Here is a 7103-nt window from a genome sequence, read left to right as displayed (position 1 = left end):
AGAGGAGATGGACGATGTCGCCTACATATTGGACAACTCCAAAAGTGAGCAGATCCAACTCAATCCATATTGCATCTTCTATTGTTATTTCCGCGACAAAGTCGATAAGGGCAAGGGTAGCCATGTGTGAAATTTCTCCATAACTGAAGTATTTAGAACGTGTCAATTTTTGAATGTCCGATGGCATGTATGATCAACTATTCCTATGCTATGTGTGTGATATAGGTGAACTATGATATGTCTCCAATGTATCTATAATTTTTAATTGTTTCATGCTATTATATTATCAATCTTGGATACTTTATATGCATATTTATGCTATTTTATATCATTTTGGGGAACTAACCTATTAACCCAGTGCCTAGTGTCAATTGTTGTTTTCTGTTTGTTTTTGGTTTTCCAGAAAATCAGTACCAAACGGAGTCCAAATGCTACAAAACTTTTTGACCATTTTTTTGGACAAAAGAGACCCTGGAAGCTTTCGGAGGAGACCAGACAACCAGCGAGGAGATGGCAAGGCAACAGGGCGTGCCCTGTTACCTTGTGGGCCCTACGTGGCTCCATCTGACCTAATTCCACTTCTATAAATTCTCAAATATTGGGAAACCAACAGAGAGCCACCTGAAACACTTTTTCTGCCGCCGCAACCTAGACTTTTCCGGTACTCTATCAGAGGGGGAATAGATCATGGAGGGCCTCTACATCAACCTTGCTGCCTTTCCGATGATGCGTGAGTAGTTCACTATAGACCTACGGGTCCATAGCTAGTAGCTAGATGGCTTCTTCTCTCTCCTTGATCATCAATACAATGTTCTCCTCAATCTTCTTGGAGTTCTATTCGATGTAATCTTCTTTTGCGGTGTGTTTGTTGGGATCTGATGAATTGTGGGTTTATGATTAGATTATTCATTGAAAGTAATTGAGCCTTTTCTGAACTTTATTATGCATGATTATGATAGCTTTATGTTTCTCTCTGATGTATCTGTTTGGTTTGGCCAACTAGATTGATTTATCTTTAGTGGGAGAGGTGCTTTGTAATGGGTTCAATCTTGCGGTGTCCTCACCTCGTGACAGAAGGGGTAGCGAGGTATGTATTTGTATTATTGCCATTAAGGGTAAAACGATTGGATTTATTCACATTGCTTGAGTTTACTTTGTCTACATCATGTCATCTTGTTTAAGGTGTTATTCTGTTTGTCATGAACTTAATATCATAGATGTATGCTGGATAACGGTCGATTTGTGGATTAATAGTAGTAGATGCAGGCAGGAATCAGTCTACTTGTCACAGACGTGATGCCTATATGTGTGATCATTGCCATGAATAACATCATAACTATGCACGTTTCTATCAATTGCCCAACAGTAATTTGTCCACCCACCATATGCTATTGTTTCGAGAGAGAAGCCTCTAGTGAAAACTGTGGCCCCCGGGTCTACTTTAATCATATTGCTAAAACCAAAAATACCTTGCTGCAATTTAATCCTTGCAAGTAATGAGTTCAAGGGGATTGACAACCCTCTTGCCTGCGTTGGGTGCAAGTATTTGCTTCTGTGTGTGTAGGTGCTGAAGACAAGAATTTGCGTGGTTCTCCTATTGGTTCGATAACCTTGGTTCTCATTGAGGGAAATATTTCTCTGCCACAATATTGCTTCATCCTTCCTCTTCTGGGAAAATTCCAACGTAGCTCACAAGTAGCAAACCGCACATGTTTATTCTACTTTGCATTAGAGTGTATAGATTTAAGGATTTGTTGTGAGGGAGACAGTTGTGGACGTGGACGTATGAGAGTGACCGGTCACTGTTTGCGAATGCGTTTGCAGATATATAGGGATGGATTTCCCCATTCCGGTTGTAGTAGATGCTCTAACAAATAACACGTTATGTGACTAATGGAGATTATGACTAAAGGGGGCCACTATGCAGGTAATGCAACAGCCATCATTGACGATTTCTACCACTTGGCATATGACTCCAGCTCAATTTGGTTTGAATAATGTCATTGAGAAGCAAATGGTGTTGTACATGAATTAACTCGTGCTGCTAGATTTAGTTTTTTTAGTGAGTGGATTGATGATCCTCCGAATGTTTTACTTCCTCTACTACTTAAAAGATGTAGTAACACTGGTGTAGAGACGTGCTATACAAACGGTTTTTACCCCCTTTCCGCGACGAAGTCTTAAACCGTCTCCAAGTGAGTGTCCTTCCCACACGAACCAGATACCGTCGGGGACAGGCCCTTCGTCCACACCTGCTTGGGCAAAATGAGCTCGTGTCCGATCGGGAAGGCATCGAAGCCCAATTGTTTCAGTTTGTATGTACATCCCACAAAGTGAATCCCAGAAAAACATTTCCGTTCGTATGTATATCACACATAGTTTTTTTTGTGGAAACGTTTGTGTAGGGTGGCCTAACGCAAATAGTTCTCTGTCGGAAGCCGTGTGTGATTGATAATTGATCCAACACGCCTACTTTCTGGAAACTGTGTGGGTTCTTTGAGTTCATCGCCCACGGTGTCGTCTGAGTAACCATCTGCAATAGAAAACCCCAATAAGCAGGTTAATTAGCCTATTATTTTGTAATCCATCTAGTAATCAAATTGACATTTCTTATGAGACACACCATACGTATAACGGCAACCAGGATTTCATAATCGAATTACATTAGATAGCTTTAGCACTCAGTTACACCAAAGAAGGATATAGCTAGCTACGACATTACACAACAGCACCAAGTTTCACGTGCAATATCAAAAACCTTTGGAAAAGTAGCATCAAACACGGTAAATAGAAAGATGAATCTCATCTGGGAAACTGCAGAACCGGAAGGCGAATATTGAGCCTTCAGTGATGTTGAATGTCCTTGCAACTTTAGGCCAGTGGCTATGGATAATTGCCCCGCCCAACCTTCGTCCTCTTCAGGAAGACTTCAATATTGTACAGTGGGTGTTGAATGAATACATGCCTCGCCTCTTGACCATGCAGGTGGTTTGAGAGGTAATCATCGATGAACTGCTTTGAAACGTACTGAAAACAAAGATATGCATAATTCGTTGTTATAAATTTTGAAATGGCGCAAGGGTAAAAACAAGGTAAAAGAGTTAGTATCATCCTATAGTTCATTGATGTCTTCTTCATTGTGCAAACAAATATCTTGCTGTTATTCGTCACAAGTTTCTTTATCCTAACAATATTTCTGAGTTTCTTGACTTGACTGATATTCATAGACATCTGATGTCTGCTAGAACTACGTCGGTATTTCACCAAAGAGGAAGGGATGATGTAGTATAGTGATGGTAGGTATTTCCCTCAGTGATGAGACCAAGGTTGTTGAACCAGTAGGAGAACCTCCTCACACCACGTAAACAGCACCTGCACACACATAACAAATACTCGCAACCCAACCTGTTGAAGGGGTTGTCAATCCCTTTCGGGTACGGCGGCTCAAGATAGGAAAATAACATGAGATAAAAGTGGTAGATAGGATAAATATATCATGGAACAAATAAATTGCAGCAAGGTATTTTTGTATTTTTGGTTTAATATCTGAAAATAAATGCTAAGGAAAATAGATCACAAAGGAAAATACGATGAAAAGAGACCCGAGGGGCGTAGGTTTCACTAGTGGCTTCTCTTGAGAAAAATAGCAAACGGTGGGAAAACAATTATTGTTGGGCAATTGATAGAACTTCAAATAATCATGATGATATCCAGGCAATGATCATTATATAGGCATCACGTCCAAGATTAGGAGACCGACCCCTGCCTTCATCTACTACTATTACTCCACACATCGACCGCTATCCAGCATGCATCTTGTGTATTAAGTTCATGGAGAAACGGAGTAATGCAATAAGAAGGATGACATGATGTAGACAAGATCTATTTATGCAGAAATAGACCTCATCTTGTTATCCTTAATAGCAACGATACATACGTGTCGTTTCCCTTTCTGTCACTGGGATCAAGCACCGTAAGATCAAACCCATCACAAAGAACCTCTTCCCATTGCAAGATAAATAGATCAAGTTGGCCAAACAAAACTCAAATATCAGAGAAGAAATACGAGGCTATAAGAAATCATGCATATAAGAGATCAAAGAAGACTCATAATTTTCATGGATAAAAACATAGATCTGATCATAAACTGAAAGTTGATCGGATCCCAACAAACACACCGCAAAAAGGTTTACATCATATGGATGTCCAAGAGACCATTGTATTGATAATAAAGCGAGAGAGAGGAAGCCATGTAGCTACTAACTACGGACCCGTAGGACTACAAAGAACTACTCACGCATCATAGGAGTGGCACCAATGGAAGTGGTGAACCCCTCTGTGATGGTGTCTAGATTGGATCTGGTGGTTCTGGACTCTGCGGCGGCTGGAATTGATTTTCTCGACTCCCCTAGGGTTTCTGGAATATTGGGGTATTTATAGAGCAAAGAGGCGGGGCACCCGAGGTGGGCACAACCCACCTGTGCGCGCCTGGGCCACCAGGCGCGCCCTGGTGGGTTGTGCTCCCCTCGGAGCACCGCCCCCAGGTGCTTTCCTGGCCCACTGGATGTCTTTTGGCCCAAAAAAGCCTCAAAAAGGTTTCCTGCGTTTGGACTCCGTTGGTATTGATTTCCTGCGATGTAAAAAACATGCAGTAAACAGCAACTGGCACTGGGCACTATGTCAATAGGTTAGTACCAAAAACTGATATAAAATGATTGTAAAACATCCAATAATGATAATATACCAGCATGGAACAATCAAAAATTATAGATACGTTGGAGACGTATCAGCATCCCCTAGCTTAATTCCTGCTCGTTCTCAAGTAGGTAAATGATAAAAACAAAATTTACGATGTGGAATGCTGCCTAACATGTTCATCACATTTCTTTTATTTATAGTATGGACATTTGGACTTTTATATGATTCAATGCAATAGTCTAGTTTTGACATGAAGACTTTAATACTCAAGCATATCAACAAGCAACCATGTCTATCAAAATATCAACAGTAAATCAAGTTATCCCTAGCCCATTATGCTCACTAAATGATCCATTCATGAAACACACTCGTATTTAGCTACACCCAATGCTCAAATACGATCATAGTGCCCCTTAGTTGGTGCTTTATAAGAGAAGATGGAGACTCAATTTCAAAAATAAAAATTGCATAAGTAAAATAAAGGCCCTTCGCAGAGGGAAGCAGGGATTTGTAGAGGTGCCAGAGCTAAAAGCTTAAACTGAGAGATAAAACATATTTTTTAGAGGCATACTTTTCCACCAACGAAAACGGCTTGGAGCTCCCAACACTTTCCATGCTAGATACATCATAGGTGGTTCCCCAACAGAAAATAAAGTTTAGTACTTTTTCGACCATTACTTTCACTTTCCATGGCTAGCCGAATCCATGGTTTCCCTCCATACCAGCACTTTCCAAGGAATTTATTATTTGACAACATATAGTAAATTCATTTTTCATTTCGGGACTAGGCATCCGTAATACCTTTGTCGTATTCTCGTGCAATGAAAAGTGAATAAACACTCATCGTGAGAATAACACATCTAGCATGGAAAATATTGGCCACCCCTTGCCGCCTCGCGAGTGGTAGAGCACACAAAAGAGAAATTTATTTGGAAATTAGAGATGGCACATGCAAATTTGCTTAGAATGGCATGGAAATACATCTTATAGGTAGGTATAGTGGACTCATGTGGCAAAGCTAGTTTAAAGGGTTTTGGATGCACAAGTAGTGACCATACTTAGTGCGAAATGAAAGCTAGCAAAAAGATTGAGAAGCGATAAACCAAGAAATGAAAAATATCATACCCAAGCATTAAGCATAAGTAACACCGAATAGTGCACCATAAGTAGGATATAAATTTCATTGCATAACTATTAACGTTCGTGCTTGCATAGGGAATCACAAACCTTAACATCAATATTCTTACTAAAGCACAATTACTCATCAACATGACTCGCATATCATATCGTCATATCTCAAAACCATTACAAATAATCAAGTTTATTTTTTCCAATGATCTTCATGAAAGTTTTTATTATATCCTCCTTGGATATCTATCACTTTGGAACTATTTTGATATATTGTTTTTTATAAGCTCAAACAAATATAATTGAAGAGCATAATTTTTCTTTCTCTCAAAATAATCTAAATGAAGAAAGAGAGAATTTCTGAAAATTTTACTAACTCCCAAATAAATCTAAGTGAAGCATGAGAGCAAATCCATGGCTCTAAAAATTTAAATGGAGCATAGGAGCAAGCATAGCATAATTTTTTGGCTCTCCAAAAAAGGTGTGTTCAGAAAGGACTCAACATTTAAAATACAAAGCAAAACAAGCAAAGACTCATATCATACAAGACGCTCCAAACAAAAATCATAATATGTGATGAATAAAAATATAGTTTCAAGTAAAATACTGATGGTTGTTAGAAGAAAGTGGGGATGCCACTCGGGGCATCCCCAAGCATAGTTGCTCACTACTTCTTGAATATTATTTTGGGGTGCCTCTGGCATCCCCAAGCTTAGCCTTTTGCTAATCCTTATTCCTTCATCCATCATAAGATCACCCAAATCTTGAAAAATTCAATCACAAAAAACTCAACAAAACCTTCGTGAGATCCGTTAGTATAAGAAAGCAAACCACTACTATAAGTACTGTTGCAAACCCTATTCATATTTTGTTTTTTCATTATATCTACTGTATTCCAACTTTACCATGGCAAAAAATCATTAAAGAAAACTATAGAATCATCAAAACAAGCACACAACACAAAGAAAACAAAATCTGGCAAAAACATAACAGTCTGTAGAAATCTGGATATTTCGAATACTTCTGTAACTCCAAAAATCTTGAGAAATTAGGAAAACCTGAGTAATTTGTATATTAAGCTTCTGAAAAAAGAATCAACTCAAAATCACGTTTCTGTCATTTATTAAAATTCTTTTCGTGAGTGCATAAGTTTCTATTTTTCAGCAAGATCAAATCAACTTTTACCCAAATCAACCCAAAGCCCTTGCTTGGCACAAACACTAATTTAAACCACAAAACCACATATAACCAGAGGTATAATTGGGTATTTTATTAAA

Source organism: Triticum dicoccoides, chromosome 3B (assembly GCF_002162155.2).
Source record: "Triticum dicoccoides isolate Atlit2015 ecotype Zavitan chromosome 3B, WEW_v2.0, whole genome shotgun sequence".
Taxonomy (NCBI): domain Eukaryota; kingdom Viridiplantae; phylum Streptophyta; class Magnoliopsida; order Poales; family Poaceae; genus Triticum; species Triticum dicoccoides.
This window is presented reverse-complemented; position numbering follows the sequence as displayed.